Source organism: Pan troglodytes, chromosome 14 (genome assembly GCF_028858775.2).
Source record: "Pan troglodytes isolate AG18354 chromosome 14, NHGRI_mPanTro3-v2.0_pri, whole genome shotgun sequence".
NCBI classification, from domain to species: Eukaryota; Metazoa; Chordata; class Mammalia; order Primates; family Hominidae; genus Pan; species Pan troglodytes.
In genome coordinates, this window is record NC_072412.2 from 58,041,232 (window position 1) to 58,061,952 (window position 20,721).

The 20,721-nt window shown below is 38.2% G+C and overlaps 1 long non-coding RNA gene and 1 pseudogene across 2 annotated transcripts in view; one reads left to right on the forward strand and one right to left on the reverse strand.

Moving 5' to 3' along the window:
- LOC129136832 (uncharacterized) overlaps window positions 1–20,721 on the reverse strand; it is a 131,173-nt gene that overhangs the window by 78,904 nt on the left and 31,548 nt on the right. Inside the window, exon 3 of one of the 2 annotated variants that reach the window (XR_010150496.1) lies at window positions 693–3,848. The exons of the other annotated variant lie outside the window; for it this stretch is intronic. This is a non-coding gene — a long non-coding RNA (uncharacterized LOC129136832). Of the gene's footprint in view, window positions 1–692; window positions 3,849–20,721 lie in introns of those variants that run through there. 2 annotated transcript variants of the gene reach the window in all.
- LOC735346 (phosphatidylinositol 3,4,5-trisphosphate 3-phosphatase TPTE2-like) overlaps window positions 1–20,721 on the forward strand; it is a 108,821-nt pseudogene that overhangs the window by 70,077 nt on the left and 18,023 nt on the right.

Here is a 20,721-nt window from a genome sequence, read left to right on the forward strand (position 1 = left end):
AGAAAAAAGCAAACTCTTTAGAAAATAGGTTGCAACCCAGCTTACCACTCTGTCTTGATTTTTTTCTCTACCTGTATACTCAATAGACAGGGGGCAATCATCAAGGATGTTCATCAAGGATATTGGTCTAAAATTCTCTTTTTTGCTTGTGTCTCTGCCCGGCTTTGGTATCAGGATGGTGCTGGCCTCATAAAATGAGGTAGGGAGGATTCCATCTTTTTCTATTGATTGGAATAGTTTCAGAAGGAATGGTAGCAGTTCCTCCTTGTACCTCTGGCAGAATTCGGATGTGAATCCATCTGGTCCTGGACTCTTTTTAGTTGGTAAGCTATTGATTATTGCCACAATTTCAGCTCCTGTTATTGGTCTATTCAGAGATTCAACTTCTTCCTGGTTTAGTCTTGGGAGAGTGTATGTGTCGAGGAATTTATCCATGTCTTATAGATTTTCTAGTTTATTTGCGTGGAGGTGTTTGTAGTATTCTCTGATGGTAGTTTGTATTTCTGTGGGATCGGTGGTGATGTCCCCTTTATCATTTTTTATTGCATCTATTTGATTCTTCTCTCTTTTTTTCTTTATTAGTCTTGCTAGCGGTCTATCAATTTTGTTGATCCTTTCAAAAAACCAGCTCCTGGATTCATTAATTTTTTGAAGGGTTTTTTGTGTCTCTATTTCCTTCAGTTCTGCTCTGATTTTAGTTATTTCTTGCCTTCTGCTAGCTTTTGAATGTGTTTGCTCTTGCTTTTCTAGTTCTTTTAATTGTGATGTTAGGGTGTCAATTTTGGATCTTTCCTGCTTTCTCTTGTGGGCATTTAGTTCTATAAATTTCCCTCTACACACTGCTTTGAATGTGTCCCAGAGATTCTGGTATGTTGTGTCTTTGTTCTCGTTGGTTTCAAAGAACATCTTTATTTCTGCCTTCATTTCGTTATGTACCCAGTAGTCATTCAGGAGCAGGTTGTTCAGTTTCCATGTAGTTGAGCGGTTTTGAGTGAGTTTCTTAATCCTGAGTTCTAGTTTGATTGCACTGTGGTCTGAGAGATAGTTTGTTATAATTTCTGTTCTTTTACATTTGCTGAGGAGAGCTTTACTTCCAACTATGTGGTCAATTTTGGAATAGGTGTGGTGTGGTGCTGAAAAAAAATGTATATTCTGTTGATTTGGGGTGGAGAGTTCTGTACATGTCTATTAGGTCTGCTTGGTGAAGAGCTGAGTTCAATTCCTGGGTATCCTTGTTGACTTTCTGTCTCACTGATCTGTCTAATGTTGACAGTGGGGTGTTAAAGTCTGCCATTATTAATGTGTGGGAGTCTAAGTCTCTTTGTAGGTCACTCAGGACTTGCTTTATGAATCTGGATGCACCTGTATTGGGTTCATATATATTTAGGATAGTTAGCTCTTCTTGTTGAATTGATCCCTTTACCATTATGTAATGGCCTTCTTTGTCTCTTTTGATCTTTGTTGGTTTGAAGTCTGTTTTATCAGAGACTAGGATTGCAACCCCTGCCTTGTTTTGTTTTCCATTTGCTTGGTAGATCTTCCTCCATCCTTTTATTTTGAGCCTATGTGTGTCTCTGCATGTGAGATGGGTTTCCTGAATACAACACACTGATGGGTCTTGACTCTTTATCCAATTTGCCAGTCTGTGTCATTAATTGGAGCATTTAGTCCATTTACATTTAAAGTTAATATTGTTATGTGTGAATTTGAACCTGTCATTATGATGTTAGCTGGTTATTTTGCTCATTAGTTGATGCAGTTTCTTCCTAGTCTCGATGGTCTTTACATTTTGGCATGATTTTGCAGCGGCTGGTACCGGTTGTTCCTTTCCATGCTTAGTGCTTCCTTCAGCAGCTCTTGTAGGGCAGGCCTGGTGGTGACAAAATCTCTCAGCATTTGCTTGTCTGTAAAGGATTTTATTTCTCCTTCACTTATGAAGCTTAGTTTGGCTGGATATGAAATTCTGGATTGAAAATTCTTTTCTTTAAGAATGTTGAATATTGGCCCCCACTCTGTTCTGGCTTGTAGAGTTTCTGCCGAGAGATCCGCTGTTAGTCTGATGGGCTTCCATTTGTGGGTAACCCGACCTTTCTCTCTGGCTGCCCTTAACATTTTTTCCTTCATTTCAACTTTGGTGAATCTGACAATTATGTGTCTTGGAGTTGCTCTTCTCGAGGAATGTCTTTGTGGCGTTCTCTGTATTTCCTGAATCTGAATGTTGGCCTGCCTTGCTAGATTGGGGAAGTTCTCCCGGATAATATCCTGCAGAGTGTTTTCCAACTTGGTTCCATTCTGCCCCATCACTTTCAGGTACACCAATCAGATGTAGATTTGGTCTTTTCACATAGTCCCATATTTCTTGGAGGCTTTATTCATTTCTTTTTATTCTTTTTTCTCTAAACTTCCCTTCTCGCTTCATTTCATTCATTTCATCTTCCATCGCTGATACCCTTTCTTCCAGTTGATCGCATCGGCTCCTGAGGCTTCTGCATTCTTCACGTAGTTCTTAAGCCTTGGCTTTCAGCTCCATCAGCTCCTTTAGGCACTTCTCTTTATTCGTTATTCTAGTTATACATTTTGTCTAAATTTTTTTCAAAGTTTTCAACTTCTTTGCCTTTGGTTTGAATTTCCTCCTGTAGCTCGTAGTTTGATCATCTGAAGCCTTCTTCTCTCAATTTGTCAAAGTCATTCTCCGTCCAGCTTTGTTCTATTGCTGGTGAGGAACTGCGATCCTTTGGAGGAGGAGAGGCGCTCTGCTTTTTAGAGTTTGCAGTTTTTCTGCTCTGTTTTTTCCCCATCTTTGTGGTTTTATCTACTTTTGGTCTTTGATGATGGTGATGTACAGACGGGTTTTTGGTGTGGATGTCCTTTCTGTTTGTTAGTTTTCCTTGTAACAGACAGGACCCTCAGCTGCAGGTCTGTTGGAGTTTGCTAGAGGTCCACTCCAGACCCTGGGTATCAGCAGCGGTGTCTGCCGAACAGTGGTTTTTTGTGAACCGCGAATGCTGCTGTCTGATCGTTCCTCTGGAAGTTTTGTCTCAGAGGAGTACCCGGCCGTGTGAGGTGTCAGTCTGCCCCTACTGGGGGGTGCCTCCCAGTTAGGCTGCTCAGGGGTCAGGGGTCAGGGACCCACTTGAGGAGGCAGTCTGCCCGTTCTCAGATCTCCAGCTGCATGCTGGGAGAACCACTGCTCTCTTCAAAGCTGTCAGACAGGGACATTTAAGTCTGCAGAGGTTACTGCTGTCTTTTTGTTTGTCTGTGCCCTGCCCCCAGAGGTGGAGCCTACAGAGGCAGGTGGGCCTCCTTGAGCTGTGGTGGGCTCCACCCAGTTGGAGCTTCCCCGCTGCTTTGTTTACCTAAGCAAGCCTGGGCAATGGCAGGCGCCTGTCCCCCAGCCTCACTGCCGCCTTGCAGTTTGATCTCAGACTGCTGTGCTAGCAATCAGCGAGACTCTGTGGGCGTAGGACCCTCCGAGCCATGTGCAGGATATAATCTCCTGGTGCGCCGTTTTTTAAGCCCGTCGGAAAAGTGCAGTATTGGGGTGGGAGTGACCCAATTTTCCAGGTGCCGTCTGTCACCCCTTTCTTTGACTAGGAAAGGGAACTCCCTGACCCCTTGTGCTTCCCCAGTGAGCCAATGCCTCGCCCTGCTTCGGCTCGCGCCCGGTGCGCTGCACCCACTGACCTGCGCCCACTGTCTGGCACTCCCTAGTGAGATGAACCCGGTACCTCAGATGGAAATGCAGCAATCACCCGTCTTCTGCGTCACTCACACTGGGAGCTGTAGACCGGAGCTGTTCCTATTCGGCCTCCTTGGCTCCTCGATGTCTTGCGTGGTTTCTAACTACCCTGCAATAATATAATGATAGTCTGCTAGAAAGTTAAAAATTACACCTATTAAACAAAAGTAAGTTGAGTTTAGGTGACATGAGATGGATAATCTGCTCATATGCTTATGTTTTTGAGATCCTTAAGTTTATTTTAGAGCAGCAGAAGCAACTTGGAAAGCTCCTTTTGAAGATGGATAGGGAATTTCTAATAAGATATTTTATGTTACTCATAACTTCATCATTTACTATGTTATTATATATAGAGATATAACATACATATTATTTATTTTAGGTGAAAGAGCTTATGATCCTGAGCACTTCCATAATTGGGTCAGTAGAATCATGATTGATGATCATAATGTCCCTACTCTATGGTAAGTTTTATGCTAAGTTGACTATCAGAAGGGGGCTAAATCTATTGGGCTTGATTTTTTGAAAATATTTTAACTCAACTAAAAATCCTAACCTTGAAATCAGGGAGATGGTAGCGTTCTCCAAGGAAGTATTGGAGTGGATGGCTCAAGATTCTGAAAACATCATAGTGATTCACTGTAAAGGAGGCAAAGGTAATAACGTTTTCCTTTTTATTCCTCCCATTCTAAAGACGTGTAAGTATATGTAAAGCACAAGAACAAGATACCTGTTGCTATTAATAAGTATTAGTAATTGTTAGCATTTAAAAGTATTAGCTGTAAGACTGAAAGAAGGGAAGGAGAAAGGAAAGAGGAGAGGAGGAAGAGTAGGAGATAGGGAGAGGATAAGGAAGGGAAGAAAGTAGGAAAAAAGAACTAAGGAGGGTTGAGCATATTTTCTCTTGTTTTTCTATTTGGATATCTTTATTTTTGGTTTGCCAGTTTATATCTCTCAAAATACAAAGTCTTTAATTTTGGAGTGTCAGAGTAGTTTTATTTAAGGCTACTCTTTTTTATTTTTAAATTAACAAATAAAAATCAGTATATTCATGGTATACAACATGATGTTTTGATATATGTAAACATTGTAAAATGGCTAAATCAACCTAATTAACATATGCATTACTCCACATACTTTTTACTTTTTTGTGGTGAGAACATTTAAATTGTACTCTCTCAGTAATTTTCAAATCTATATTATTATTAACTATGGTCACCATGTTGTGCAATAAATTTCCTGAACTTATTCCTGTCTAACTGAAATTTTGCATCCTTTAACTGACATCTCCACAATCCCTCCTTTTTGTTCCCCCCAGCCCCTGGTAACCACCATTCTACTCTCTGCTTCTATGAATTTGACATTTTTAGAGTCCACAAATAAGTGAGACATCCAATATTTGTCTTTCTATGCCTGGCTCCTTTCACTTAGCATAACATTCTCCAGGCTCATCCTTATTATCTCAAGGGACAGGATATCCTCTAAGGCCGAACAGTGTGTTCTTATTTATATATACCAGGTATTCTTTATCTGTTCTTCCATTGATGACATTTAGATTGACTCCATAGCTTGGCTATTATGAATAATGCTGCAGTGAACATGGGAGTGCAGATTTCATTTTCTTTGGACATATACCCAGAAGTGGAATCTCCAAATCATATGGTAGTTCTATTTTTCTATTTTTAGTTTTTTGAGGTGTCCCTATGCTGTTTTCCATAATAACTACTAATTTACACTCACACCAACAGTGTACAAGAGGGTTCTCTTTTCTCTACATCCTCACCAACTCTTCTTTTGTCTTTTTGTTAATCACCATCCTAACAGGTATGAGGATATCTCTTTGTGATTTTAATTTGGTTTTCCTGATGATTAATGATGTTGAGCATTTTTTCATATACCTCTTGGCCATTCATATGTCTTCTTTTGAGATATATCTTTTCAGGTTCTTTGCCCATTTTTTTTAGAGAAGTAACTTGTTCTCTTGTTATTGTGTTGTTTGAGTTCCTTTAAAAAAAAAAATTAACCTGTTCTTGAATATATGCTTTGCAGGTATTTTTCTCCCATTCTGTAGGTGGTCTCTTTATAATTGTTTCCTTTGCTGTGCAAAAGCTTTTCAGTTTGATACAATGTCATTTGTCTATTTTTTCTTTTGTTGCCTGTGCTTTTCAGTCATATCCAAAAAATCTTGGCCCAGACCAGTGTCAAGAAGCTTTTCCCCTATGTTTTCTTCTAGTAGTTTTCCAGTTTCAGGTTTCACAGTTAAGTCTTTACTTTGAGTTGATTTTTGTACACTGGGTGAGATAGGGTGCAGTTTCATTCTTCCGCAAGTGAATGTCCAGTTTCCCCAGTATTGTTTATTGAAGAGACTGTCCTTTCCTCATCGTGGATTCTTGGCACCTTTGTTGAAGATCAGCTGAAAAATGCACGGATTTATTCTGGGCTTTCTATTCTGTTCCATTGATCTATATGTCTGTTTTTGTTCCAGTAATATTTAAGGTTGTTCTTAAACTTGGTGAGAATCTTTTAGATTAAGGGAGCCAACACAGAGATGCTATTTCAAAAATTATACTGGACTTATTATAGTGTAATGATACAAAGAAGTTTATATTGGTGGGGTTAAAATGGGGGGAAAAGCCACTTGTAAATCCAATCAATTTAAGTTCAGTTAGATTTTCTCTCATTCAGGTTTAGGCTTTGAATAATCATCTAAGTATATTTCACAATTTTTGATAAACATAAAGAATTACCTTCTTAGAGGGCTGTAAAACCATTTTTATATCAAATTCCAGGAAAACATAACACTGTAAACTGACTTATATAATTCAATAAAATGAAGTTTTAGTTTTATTGAGAACTAGTTTCAAGCCCATTAGTTAATATACAGGTTCGGTGTTTAGCTCTACAGGTTTGAATATTCTGTATAAAGTGGCAATTTACAATACCATAGTTAAATTAAGAATATAGAAGTTGAATCATTTGAAGTTCCCAGTTTTTTAACCATCTTTTGGTTTAAAAATGGCCATTTCACATTGCCTAACCTAACATGTTATTTTTCAAGCAGTAGCATCAGTTTTCTATTAACTAATGCTAATTCCTTGCTTGAAGGATTTCAAATTTGACTTTTTTCTAAAAACTTTTGCTGAGAGGGGGTTTGCATAATTCTGGGTTCACATAATATTTTGTTGATTTTTTTAGGTTGTTTAGAGAATATTCAGCTGGTATGCACCAGAGAAGCCTCTTTTTAAAAATGTTCATTCATATTAATCTTGCTGTCTTCTGATTGGTTGCTGCCTGCAGGTTATCAGTAGTATCATGAGAATAGAAATATTTTATTATTGATTTATAGGAGTTCTTTAAAGAATCTAAATGCCAATTTTTCTTAGTATTGCAAGTATATTCTCCCACTGTGTTGTCTTTTAAATTTGATTGTGATTTATTTTGTTGTATAAAAGCTTGTAAATTTGTGTTTTGTTTTGAGACACAGTCTCGTTCTGTCACCCAGGCTGGAGTACAATGGCTCAATCTCGGCTCATTGCAGCCTCAACCTCCCTGTACTCAAGTGATCTTCCCGCCTCAGCCCCTCTGAGTAGGTGGGATTACAGGCATGCGCCACCACGCCGGGGTAATTTTTGTATTTTTTGTAGAGACAGGGTCTCCCTATGTTGCCCAGACTGGTCTTGAACTCCTGGACTCAAATATTCCACTCGCCTCAGCTTCCCAAAGTGCTGGGATTATAGGCATGAGCCATTGTGCCAGCAAGAAGTTTGTAATTTTGAATGTGGTAAAATGTGTTAATCGATGTGTTTGTATTTCATGCTTTTCTGTCATGTTTAAGAAATTCACCCCTATACTGAGGTAGTAAAGATATTCTATATTTCTTCAAAAATCTTCAAGTTGCATTTTTAATATTTGGGTCTTAAATCTAATTGAAATTTGGGGGAGGTTTTTTTTTCATATGGATAGCCAACGGTCCTAACAGCATCAATTGCATGCTATTTTGTTCTCCATTTATTTGTGATTCCTCTCAATCATATACCAAGTTTCTAGAAATATTCAAAATTGTTTCTAAGTTGTCTATATCACACTTTTGTAATTATTGTAGCTTTATATTGTAGTTTGATATAGGCAGAATTGTCTTGCTCTTCTTGGAACGTTATTCTTTCATTAAATTTTAAAATCATTTTGTCAAGTTCCATTATAAAACACGCTTAGGATTTTCATTGGAACTACATTGAATTTATAGATTCACTCGAGAGAACTGACAACTTTGTGATAATAAGTTATACATGTGATTGATCTTGTTCATTCTTTAATTAAATATTTTATATTTTCTTCATCATGTCTTTGCACATCTTTTCACAAATTCATTCCTACACAAATTGTGACTGCAAGTGGAATCTCTTTTTTTTTTTCTGTTACATTTGGGTTGTTTCCAGTTTTTACTATGATAAATAATGCTGCCTTTTTTTTTTTTTAGACGGAGTCTCACTCTGTCACCCAGGCTGGAGTGCAGTGGTATGATCTCGCGCACTGCAACCTCTGCCTCCCAGGTTCAAGTGATTTTCATCCCTCAGCCTCTGGAGTAGCTGGGATTACAGGCGCCTGCCACCACGCCTGGCTGTTTTGTATTTTTAGTAGAGACAGGGTTTCACCATGTTGGCCAGGCTGGTCTCGAACTGCTGACCTCAAGTGATCTGCCTACCTCGGCCTCCCAAAGAGCTGATATTACAGGGTGAGCCACTGCGCCTGGCCCAATAATGCTGCTTTTAAAAATACACGTTTCTTGTTGCATATGTGGCCATATTTTTGTTGAGTATGTACCTCAGACTAAAATGGTTCTGTCTTAAGGTAATGAATCTTGAACTTTACTTGATAATGTCACCTGTTTCTAAAACAGTTGTACCAATTTTCACTCCACTGGTATTGCACACTCGAAGCATTCCATATCTTCCCCAATACTTGCAATTCTGAGTATTTTGATTTTTAGCCATTGGGTGTTTGTGTGGTGGCATATTATGGTGGTGTTCATTTGCATTTCTATAATTACTAATAAGATTGAAGAAGTTTTCTTAAGATTATTAAGTATTTGGATATCCTTTTTTGTAAAGTAACTGTTAAATTTTCTTACCCATTTTTCTCCTGGATTATTTGTCTTTTTTTCTCTTGATTTGCAGTTTTTTATATATTCTGATTTCCATTCTGTTATTGGTCATATATGTATTTCAAGAAAACTTTTCTGCTCTGTGATTTGCCTTTTCTCTCTCTTAGGAGTATCTTTTGGTTAACAGAAGTTCTTAGTTGTATTACCATCATAGATATTATGCTTTCTCTTTATAAAGTTTGTGTTTTTGTGTCCTGATTAAGAAAATTTTCCTTGAGTTTAAAGACATTCTACTACTATATTTTCTTCTAGATGGTTCATTCATTTAAAAATTGATTTATAGGTGTGGTGTGAGGAAGAGGTTAAGTTTCATCTTTTTCCATATATGGCTATCCAATTATTCCAGCACACTGGTTGAGAAGATTTTTATTTCTTTACTTCCCTGCAGAACATGAGTCTGCTTCTGACCTTTCTGTTCTGTTCATTGATTTTTCATCTGTGTGCCAATAGCACAACCATCTTACTGTAGCTTTCTAATAGTCCTTATTTCCAGTCAAGTGAGGGCAGTCATCTTTTTCTTCATAATTGTTTGTGTATTTTAGGCCGTCTACATTTCCATATAAATTTGGGAATCAAACAAAAGGCAGCAGAAACCTCTGCAGACTTAAATGTCCCTGTCTGACAGCTTTGAAGAGAGTAGTGGTTCTCCCAGCACGGAGTTTGAGATCTGAGAACGGACAGACTACCTCCTCAAGTGGGTCCCTGACCCCCGAGTAGCCTAACTGTGAGGCACCGCCCAGTAGGGGCAGACTGACACCTCACACGGCCGGGTACCCCTCTGAGACAAAGCTTCCAGCGGAATGATCAGGCAGCAACATTTGCTGTTCAGCAATATTCGTTGTTCTGCAGCCTCCGCTGCTGATACCCAGGCAAACAGGGTCCGGAGTGGACCTCCAGCAAACTCCAACAGACCTGCAGCTGAGGGTCCTGACTGTTAGAAGGAAAACTAACAAACAGAAAGGACATCCACACCAAAACCCCATCTGTACGTCACCATCATCAAAGACCAAAGGTAGATAAAACCACAAAGATGGGGAATAAACAGCAGAAAAGCTGAAAATTCTAAAAATCAGAGCACCTCTCCCCCTCCAAAGGAACACAGCTCCTCGCCAGCAAAGGAACAAAGCTGGACGGAGAATGACTTCGACGAACTGAGAGGAGAAGGCTTCAGACAATCAAACTTCTCTGAGCTAAAGGAGGAAGTTCAAACCCGATGCAGGGAAGCTAAAAACCTTGAAAGAAGATTAGACGAATGGCTGACTAGAGTAACCAGTGTAGAGAAGTTCATTCATCATACTGAATGGGCAAAAACTGGAAATATTCCCTTTGAAAACTGGCACAAGACAGGGATGCCCTCTCTCACCACTCCTATTCAACATAGTGTTGGAAGTTCTGGCCAGGGTGATCAGGCAGGAGAAAGAAATAAAGGGTATTCGATTAGGAAAAGAGGAAATCAAATTGTCCCTGTTTGCAGATGACTTGATTGTATATCTAGAAAACCCCATCATCTCAGCCCAAAATCTCCTTAAGCTGATAAGCAACTGCAGCAAAGTCTTGGGATACAAAATCAATGTGCAAAAATCACAAGCATTCTTATACACCAATAACAGACAAACAGAGAGCCAAATCATAAGTGAACTCCCATTCACGATTGCTTCAAAGAGAATAAAATACCTAGGAATCCAACTGACAAGGGATGTGAAGGACCTCTTCAAGGAGAACTACAAACCACTGCTCAACGAAATAAAAGAGGTTACAAACAAATGGAAGAACATTCCATGCTCATGGGTAGGAAGAATCAATATTGTGAAAATGGGCATACTGCCCAAGGTAATTTATAGATTCAATGCCAATCAATTCAAGTCATCAAGCTACCAATGACTTTCTTCACAAAATTGGAAGAAACTACTTTAAAGTTCATATGGAACCAAAAAAGAGCCCACATTACCAAGTCAGTCCTAAGCCAAAAGAACAAAGCTGGAGGCATCACGCTACCTGACTTCAAACTATACTACAAGGCTACAGTAACCAAAACAGCATGGTACTGGTACCAAAACAGAGATATAGACATATAGAGATATGGAACAGAACAGAGCCCTCAGAAATAATACCACACATCTACAACCATCTGATTTTGACAAACCTGACAAAAACAAGAAATGGGGAAAGGATTCCCTATTTAAAAAATGGTGCTGGGAAATGGTGCTGGGAAAACTGGCTAGCCGTATGTAGAAAGCTGAAACTGGATCCCTTCCTTACACCTTATACAAAAATTAATTCAAGATGGATCAAAGACTTAAATGTTAGACCAAAAACCATAAAAACCCTAGAAGAAAACCTAGGCAATACCATTCAGGACATAGGCATGGGCAAGGACTTCATGTCTAAAACACCAGAAGCAATGGCAACAGAAGCCAAAATTGACAAATGGGATCTAATTAAACTAAAGAGCTTCTGCACAGCAAAAGAAACTACCATCAGAGTGAAGAGGCAACCTACAGAATGGGAGAAAATTTTTGCAATCTACTCATCTGACAAAGGGCTAATATCCAGAATCTACAAAGATCTCAATCAAATTTACAAGAAAAAAACAAACAACCCCATCAAAAAGTGGGTGAAGGATATGAACAGACATTTCTCAAAAGAAGACATTTATACATCCAAGAGACACATGAAAAAGTGCTCATCATCACTGGTCATCAGAGAAATACAAATCAAAACCACAATAAGATACCATCTCACACCAGTTAGAATGGCGATCATTAAAAAGTCAGGAAACAACAGGTGCTGGAGAGGAGGTGGAGAAATAGGAACACTTTTACACTGTTGGTGGAACTGTAAACTAGTTCAACCATTGTGGAAGACAGTGTGGCGATTCCTCAAGGATCTAGAACTAGAAATACCATTTGACCCAGCCATCCCATTACTGGGTATATACCCAAAGGATTATAAATCATGCTGTTATAAAGGCACATGCACACGCATGTTTATTGCAGCACTATTCACAATAGCAAAGACTTGGAACCAACCCAAATGTCCATCAATGATAGACTGGATTAAGAAAATGTGGCACATATACACCATGGAATACTATGCAGCTGTAAAAAAGGATGAGTTTGTGTCCTTTGTAAGGACATGGATGAAGCTGGAAACCATCATTGTCAGCAAACTATCGCAAGAACAAAAAACCAAACACTGCATGTTCTCATTCGTAGGTGGGAGTTGAACAGTGAGAACACTTGGACACAGGAAGGGGAACATCACACACCAGGGCCTGTTATGGGGTGGGGGGAGGGGGGAGGGAAAGCATTAGGAGATATACCTAATGTAAATGACGAGTTAATGGGTGCAGCACACCAATATGGCACATGTATACATATGTAACAAACCTGCACGTTGTGCACATGTACCCTAGAACTTAAAGTATAAAAAAAAAAAATTTGGGAGTCAGCTGGTCAAATACACACACCTGATAGAAATTTGTTTGGAATTGCGTTGAATCTATAGATTGGGGAGAATTGAATCTTTACAATATTGACCCATCCAACCCATGAAGAGAGATGTTCTCTCATTCAGTTAGGTTTCCTTCCATTTCTCTTTACAATGTTTTCTCATTTTCTGTGTAGAAAGCTTGCATATTTTTGATGAGATTTATTCCTAGATATTTGATATTTTGTGGTTATTTAAATGATATCCCTTTAAAATGTTTATTTTCTAAATGTTGTTGATTTAAATGCAGTTCATTTTATTCATTAATCTTGTAATTAGCAACTTGACTAAACTCACTTTTTTTTGGTTTGTTTGTGTGTTTTGAGATAGGGTTTCATTCTGTCACCCAGGCTGGAGTGCAGTGATGCGATCATGGCTCACTGCAGCTTCAACCTCCCTGGGCTCAGGGAATCCCTCCCACATCAGCCTCCCGAGTAGCTAGGACTGCAGGCAGGTGCCACCATGCCCAGCTAATTTTTTGATTTTTTTTGTAGAAACGGGGTTTTGCCATGTTGCCCAGATTGGTCTCAAACTCCTGGGCTCAAGTGATCTGCCAGCCTCAGCCTCTGCCTCCTAAAATGCTAGGATTACAGGCCTGAGCCATTGTGCCCAGCCTAAACTCACTTATTAGTTCTACTAAATTATCTATAGATTCTTTTGGATTTTATAGTACACAGTTATATCATGTGAAAATAATACATTGTATTTTTTCCTTTTCAGTCATTTTTCCCCCTAGCACTGGCTAGAACCTTCAGTACAGTGTTGAATTAGAAGTGACAACAGCAGCCATCAGTGTACACTTCTATTCTCAAAGGAAAAGCTTTCAGTGTCTCTCCAATTGCTTTACGAGCATGTGTGTGTGTATGTGTGTGTGTGAGCTACCATTTATCAGATGAAGAAATTCCTTAGCCAGGCGCCATGGCTTTCGCCTGTAATCCCAGCACTTTGCGGGGGCCCAGTGGGGCACATCATTTCAGACCAGCCTGGGCAACATGATGAAACCCCATCTCTACTAAAAAATAAAAAATTAACCAGGTGTGGTGGTGCATGCCTGTAATACCATCTACTCCAGAGGCTGAGGCACGAGAATTGCTTGAACTCAGGATGCAGAGATTGCAGTGAGCCAATGTCACACCACTGCTCTCCAGCCTAGGTGACAGAGCGAGACATTGGCTCAACCAAAAAAAAAAAAGAAAGAAAGAAAAAGAAAAGAAAAAACAATGTCTTTAGTTTGCTGAGAGAGTTTTTTTTTTAATCATGAATGGATGTTGAATTTTTCCAGATTTTTCTGAATCTTTGAGATGATAATTTTTCCCCTTTATCTTATAAATAAATGTGGCTAATTACATGATTGATTAAGTGGTAAACCAACATATTTCTGGAATAAATGTGATTGAGTTGTGGTATACTATTTTATTAAATAATTATTAAACTTTTTAAATTAAATTCCTGGATTCTATTTGTTAATATTTGTTTAGGATTTTCAAATTCATGTCATCAGTGTGATTGGTTGTAATTTTCCTTTCTCATAGTTTTTTCAAATCTTGGCTTCATAAAATGAGTTAGATTTCATTTTCTCTTTTTTTATTCCCTCGATGAATTTATGTGTGCTGTTTTTTTTTTTTTTCTTTTTAAGTGTACGGTGAAATTCGCCAGTGAAGCTACATTTGTCTAGAGTTTTCTCTGGGGAGAAGTTTTTAAATTATCGCTCAGTTTCGTATATAGAATTCTCTCTAATTTTATTTCCTTAGCCTGTTTTGGTAGGTTATTGTTTTCCCAGCATTTGTCCATTTAATCTAAGTTTGCGAATGTCTTGGCATCAAATTATTCACAATATCATTTTACCATTTTAATGTCTACAGGGGCATTCCCCTTTTATTCCTTACATTATTTTCTTGGTGCCTTCTCCCTTTGTTTCTTTTGATTAGTCTCACCAGGGAATTATCAATTTTACTAGTCTTTAAAAAGTAACAAATGTGGCTGAGCGCGGTGGCTCATGCCTGTAATCCCAGCACTTTGGGAGGCCAAGGTGGGCGGATCACGAGGTCAGGACATCTAGACCATCCTGGCTAACACGGTGAAACCCCGTCTCTACTAAAAACACAAAAAATTAGCCGGGTGCGGTGGCGGGCGCCTGTAGTCCCAGCTACTCGGGAGGCTGAGGCAGGAGAATGGCGTGAACCCGGGAGGCAGAGCTTGCAGTGAGCTGAGATCGCGTCACTGCATTCCAGCCTGGGTTACAGAGCGAGAGTCCATCTCAAAAATAAATAAATAAATACATAAATAAATAAATAAATAAAATAACAAATCTTTGACCTTACTAATGGACTCTATTATTTACTTTTTATTTCATGAATTAGTATTATATTTAGTATTTTCTTTTGTATTCCATGGGTTAATTTGTTCTTTTCCTGACTTCTTGAGATGAATAATTCTTAGAGTGTCGACCACTCTGTTTTCTGTTTAGCATTTAAGGCTATACATTTTCTTCTAAGAGTTGCTTTAGCTTCGTCCCACAAGTTTTCATATGTAATATTTTCATTTTATTGGGTTCAAATTATTTTCCAATTTTCACTGTGCTTGGTGTTTTTTTTTTTTTTTTGACCCGTGAGTTGTGTAGAAGTATACTTCCTTATTTCCAAACATAGGAGACTTTTGCATTTATCTTTAAGTTTTTTATTTGTGAAGCCAGGCGCAGTGGTTCACGCCTGTAATCCCAGCAATTTGGGAGGCCGAGGAGGTGGTTTACCTGAGGTCAGGAGTTCGAGACCAGCCTGACCAACATGGAGAAACCTCGTCTCTACTAAAAGTACAAAAATTAGCCAGGTGTGGTGGCACATGCCTGTAATCACAGCTACTTGGGAGGCTGAGGCAGGAGAATCGCTTGAACCCGGGAGGCGGAGGTTGCGGTGAGCCAAGAACACGCCATTGTACTCCAGCCTGGGCAACAAGAGCGAAACTCCATCTGAAAAAAAAAAAAAAAGTTTTTTATTTCTGGTTGTATTGTGCTGTGGACACATAACATACAATTTTTTTTTTCTTCCAAATTTGTGTAGGCTTGGTTTATGGCCTAGAATTTGGTTGATATTGTTAAATGTTTTCTGTACACTTGAAAAGAACACGTATTATGCATTGTTGAGAACAATGTTCTATGTACGTGCATTTGTTAATTTATTTAACTCTTCTATATTCTTACTGACTTGTGTTTTGGTTTGATTGAATTTTGATAATTTTTTCCTTCTCACTCTCTCCCATTACCTTGGAAGTTATATACTCCTTTTCTATTTTTTTAGTAATTACTGTAAAGATTTCAACCTGAATCCTTGATTTAGCTATTAATTTTTGTTTATGTTGAGCCTGCATCTAGAAATCTTCCTAAACTCTCTCAACTCTCTCGTTAGATTAATGAGTTATTCTATAGATTTACTGACTACACTGACTTACTACACTGGCTAGGCTCTGCAGTACATTGTTAAATGGAAGCAGTGAACAGAGGGCATTTTTGCTTAATTCCAGGCTTTAAAGAAAATGCTATCAATATTATATCATTAATATGATGTTCCTGGTAGGTGTTTTGGTAGATTCCCTTTGTTGAGTTAAAGAAGTGTCCTAGTTTTTATTAATTTTTAAAGTCACAGTTGTAGGTTGAATTTTAGTTAATGCTTTCTCTGCATTAATTGACATAATTGCAAGGTATGTCTACTTTAATCTGTGAATATGATAAATTACATTAATATAGATTTCTGATATAGGATGATTCTTTTTTGTTTGTTTGTTTGAGACGGAGTCTCGCCCTGTCGCCCAGGCTGGAGTGCAGTGGCGTGATCTCGGCTCACTGCAAGCTCCGCCTCCCGGGTTCACGCCATTCTCCTGCCTCAGCCTCCCGAGTAGCTGGGACTACAGGCGCCCGCTACCACGCCCGGCTAATTTTCTTGTATTTTTAGTAGAGACGGGGTTTCACCGTGTTAGCCAGGATAGTCTAGATGTCCTGACCTCGTGATCCGCCCGCCTCGGCCTCCCAAAGTTCTGGGATTACAGGCAAGAGCCACCGCGCCCGGCCTAGGATGATTCTTGTATTTTTATTTGTTTTTTTAATGGGCAAAGAAATTTTTTCTTTTTGAGCTTAGTTTTTTGGTATAATTTCCACTTTGATTTTAGATTTGGAAGTACATGTGCAGGTTTATTACCTGGGTATATTGTGTGATACCGAGGTGTGGGGTATGATTGATCCCATCACCCAGGTACTGAGCATAGGACCCAATAGTTTTTCAACCTGTGTCCCCTTCTGCTGTGCCCCCTCTAGAATTCCAGTGTCCATTATTGCCACCTTGATATCCATGAGCATCTATTGTTTAGCTTTCACTTATAAGTGAGAACATATGGTATTTGGTTTTCTGTTCCTGCATTAATTTGCTTAGGATAATGACTTCCAGCTGCATCCATGATGCTGCAAAGGACATGATTTTATTTTTTTATGAATGTGTAGTATTCCATGGTGTATATGTACCACATATTCTTAAGCCAGTCCACCACTGATGGGCACCTAGGTTGATTCTGTGTCTTTCCTGTTGTCAGTAGTGCTGAGAAGAGCATGCCAGGGCCTGTGTCTTTTTGTTAGAACAACTGACTTTCTTTTGGATGCATACACAGTAATAGGATTGCAATGTCAAATGGTAGTTCTAAGTTTTTGAGAAATCTCCAAACTGCTTTCCAGGTAGCTGAACTAATTTACATTCCCATTAGCAGTGTATACGTGTATACTCCGCAGCCTTGTCAGCATCTGTTGTTTTTTGACTCTTTAATAATAGCCATTCCGACTGGTATGAGATGTAATCATGTTGTGGTTTTGATTTGCATTTCTCGGATGATTAGTGATGTGGAGCATTTTTCATGTTTGTTAGCCACTGGTATGTCTTCTTTTAAGAAGTGTATGTTTATATCTTTTGCCCATTTTTAATGGGGTTATTTGTTTTTTTGCTTGTTTAATTGTTGAGTTTCTTATAGATTCTGAATATTAAACCTTTGTGAGATGCATAGTTTGCAAATATTTTCACCCATTCTATGGGTTGTCTGTTTACTCTGTTGATAGGTTCTTTGCTGTGCAGACGCTCTACAGTTTAATTAGGTCCCACTTGTCAGTTTTTTGTGGCAATTGCTTTTGAAAACTTAGTCATAAATTCTTCCCCAAGGTCAGCATCCAGAATGCTGTTTTCTAGGTTTTCTCCTAGTATTCTTATAGTTTGAGGTCTTTCTATCTTTAGTTAATTTTTGTATATGGTGAAAGGTATAGGTCCAGATCATTCTTTTGCATATTGCTAGCCCAATATCCTAGCACCATTTATTGAATAGGAAGTCATTTCCTTATTGCTTATTTTTGTTGACTTTGTCAAAGATCAGATGGCTTTCTGTGTTTGGCTTTATTTCTGAGTTCTTTATTCTCTTCCTTTGATCAATCTTTTTTTTCCTGCTAGTACCATGCTCTTTTGGTTTCTGTAGCCTTATGGTGTAGTGTGAAGTTGGGTAATGTGATGCTTCTGGCTTTGTTCTTTTTGCTTAGGATTGCTTTGGCTATTCCGGCTCTTTTTTGGTTCCATGTGAATTAGATTTTTCTAGTTCTGTGAAAAATGATGTTAGTAGCTTGATTGGAAAAATGTTGATTCTGTAGATTGCTTTTGGTAGCATGGCCATTTTAATGATATTGATTCTTCCAGTCCATTAGCATGGAATGTTTTTCCATTTGTTTGTGTCATCTATGATTTCTTTCAGCAGTGGTTTGCAGTTCTCCTTGTAGAGATCATTCACCTCCTCGGTTAGCTGTATTCCTAAGTATTTTATTTTTTGTGTGGCTACTGTAAAGGGGATTATGTCCTTGATTTGGCTGTCAGCTTGGACATTATTGGTGTATAGAAATGCTACTGATTTTTGTACATTGATTCTGTATCCTAAAACTTTACTGAAGTAGTGTATCAGTTCCAAGTGCCTTTTGGTGGAGTCTTTTGGATTTTGAAGATATAGAATCATATCGTTGATGAAGAGAGATAGTTTGACTTTTTATTTTCCTATTTGGATGCCATTTTTTTCTTTCTTTTGCCTGATTGCTATGGCAAAGACTTTTACTACTATGTGAAATAGGAGTGGTGAGATTAGGCATCCTTGTCTTGTCCCAGTTGACAAGGAGAAGCGTCCAGCTTTTGCCTGTTATAATGTTGGCTGTGGGTTCATAATAGAAGGCTCTGTTTTGAAGTGTATTCCTTTAATGCCTAGTTTCTTGAGTGTTTATTGTCAAGAAGGATGTTGAATTTTATCAAAAGTTTTTTTTTGCATCTATTGAGATGATCATATGGTTTCTGTGTGGTGAATCACATTTATTGATTTGCATATGCAGAACCTTGCATCCTTGGAATGAAGCCTACTTGACCATGGTGAATTAACTTTTTGATGTGCTGTTGGATTCAGTTTGCTGGTATTTTGTTAAGGATTTTTGTGCCTATCTTCATCATTGAGATTAGCCTTTAGTTTTCTTTTTTTTTTTTTTTAATTGTGTGTTTGCCAGGTTTTGGTTTCAGGGTGATGCTGGCTTCATAGAATGAATTAGGGAAGAATCCCTCCTGGAGTTTTTGTAATAGTTTCAGTAGAACTGGTACCAGTTCTTCTTTGTATATTTGATATAATTCATCTGTGAATACATCTGATTTAGGACTTTTTTGGTTGGCGGGTTTTAACTTATGGATTCAATTTTGGAGCTTGATACTGGTCTGGTGAGGGTTTCAATTTCTTTCTGATTCAATCTTGGGAAGTTCTGTGTTGCCAGGAATGTATTCATTTCCTCTACATTATCTAGTGTGTGTGCATAGAGGTGTTCATAATAGTCTCTGAGGACCTTTTGTATTTCTGTGGGATTGGTTGTAATGTCGTCTTTGTGATTTCTGATTGTGCTTATCCGGATCTTCTTTCTTTTTCTTTGTTAATCTAGCTAGCAGTCTATCAATTTTGTTGATGTTTTCAAAGAAATGACTTGGTTTCTTTGAATCTCTGTTTTAATTTTGGGGTCTCAATTTTGTTTAGTTTTGCTCTGATTTTAGTTATTGTTTTTCTTCTGCTAGGTTTGGGGTTCTTGTTTTTCTGATTTCTCTAGGTGTAATGTTACATTATTAATTTGAGATTTTACTAGCTTTTTGAGGTACACATTTAGCACCATAAACTTTCCTATTAACACTGCTTTTGCTGCATCCCAGAGATTCTGGTATGTTGTGTTTCTGTTTTCATTTATTTCAAAGAATTTTTTGATATCTACCTTAATTTTATCATTTGCTTAAAAGTCATTCAGGAGCAAGTTGTTTCATTTCCATGAAATTGTTTGGTTTTTAGAGATCTTCTTGATATTGATTTATATTTTTATTCAACGTGGTCCAAAAAAAATGGTTGGTATGATTTCAACATTTTTTGAATTTATTGAGGCTTGCTTCATGGTGGAACATATGGTTGATCTTGGAATACATTCACTGTGCAAATGAGAAGAATGTATATTCTGTGGTTGATGCATGGAGTGTTCTTTAGGTGCCTATTACATCCAGTTGGTAAAGTGTTGAATTTACGTCCATAATTCCTCTGTTAGTGTTCTATCTGAATGATCTGTCTAATGCTGTCAGTGGGGTGTTGAAGTCTCCTGACTATTATTATGTGGCTGAGTCTTTTCATAGGTCTAGAAGTACCTGTTTTATTAACCTGGGTGATCCAATGTTGGGTGCATATATATTTAGGATTGTTAAGGCTTCTTGTTGAATTGAACCCCTTATCATTATGTAATGCCCTTCTTTGTCCTTTTTTACTATTGCTGGTTTAAAGCCTGTTTTATCTGTTTTAGGAATAGTGATCCCTGCTCTTTTTGGTGTTTTGTTTGTGTGAGAGATCTTTCTCCAACCCTTTACGTTGAACCTGTTGGTGTTGTTACATGTGAGATGGTGTCTTGAAGACAGCAGACAGATGGGTTTTGTTTTTTTATCCAACTTGCCACTCTGTGACTTTTACATGGTGTATTTAGACTATTTACATTCAAGGTTAATATTGACATGAGCTTTTCACCCTATCATGACATTGTTAGGTGGTTGCTTTATACTTTCTGTTGTATTGTTGTTTTATAGGCTCTGTGAGCTATGTACTTAAGTGTGCTTTTATGGTAGCAGGTATCATTCTTTCATTTCCATGTTTAGAACTCCCTTAGGGATCTCTTGTAAGACTGGTCTAGTTTTAATGAATTCTCATGGCACTTGCTTCTCTGGAAAAAAAGATCTTTATTTGTCCTTCGCTCATGAAGCTTAGTTTGGCAGGATGC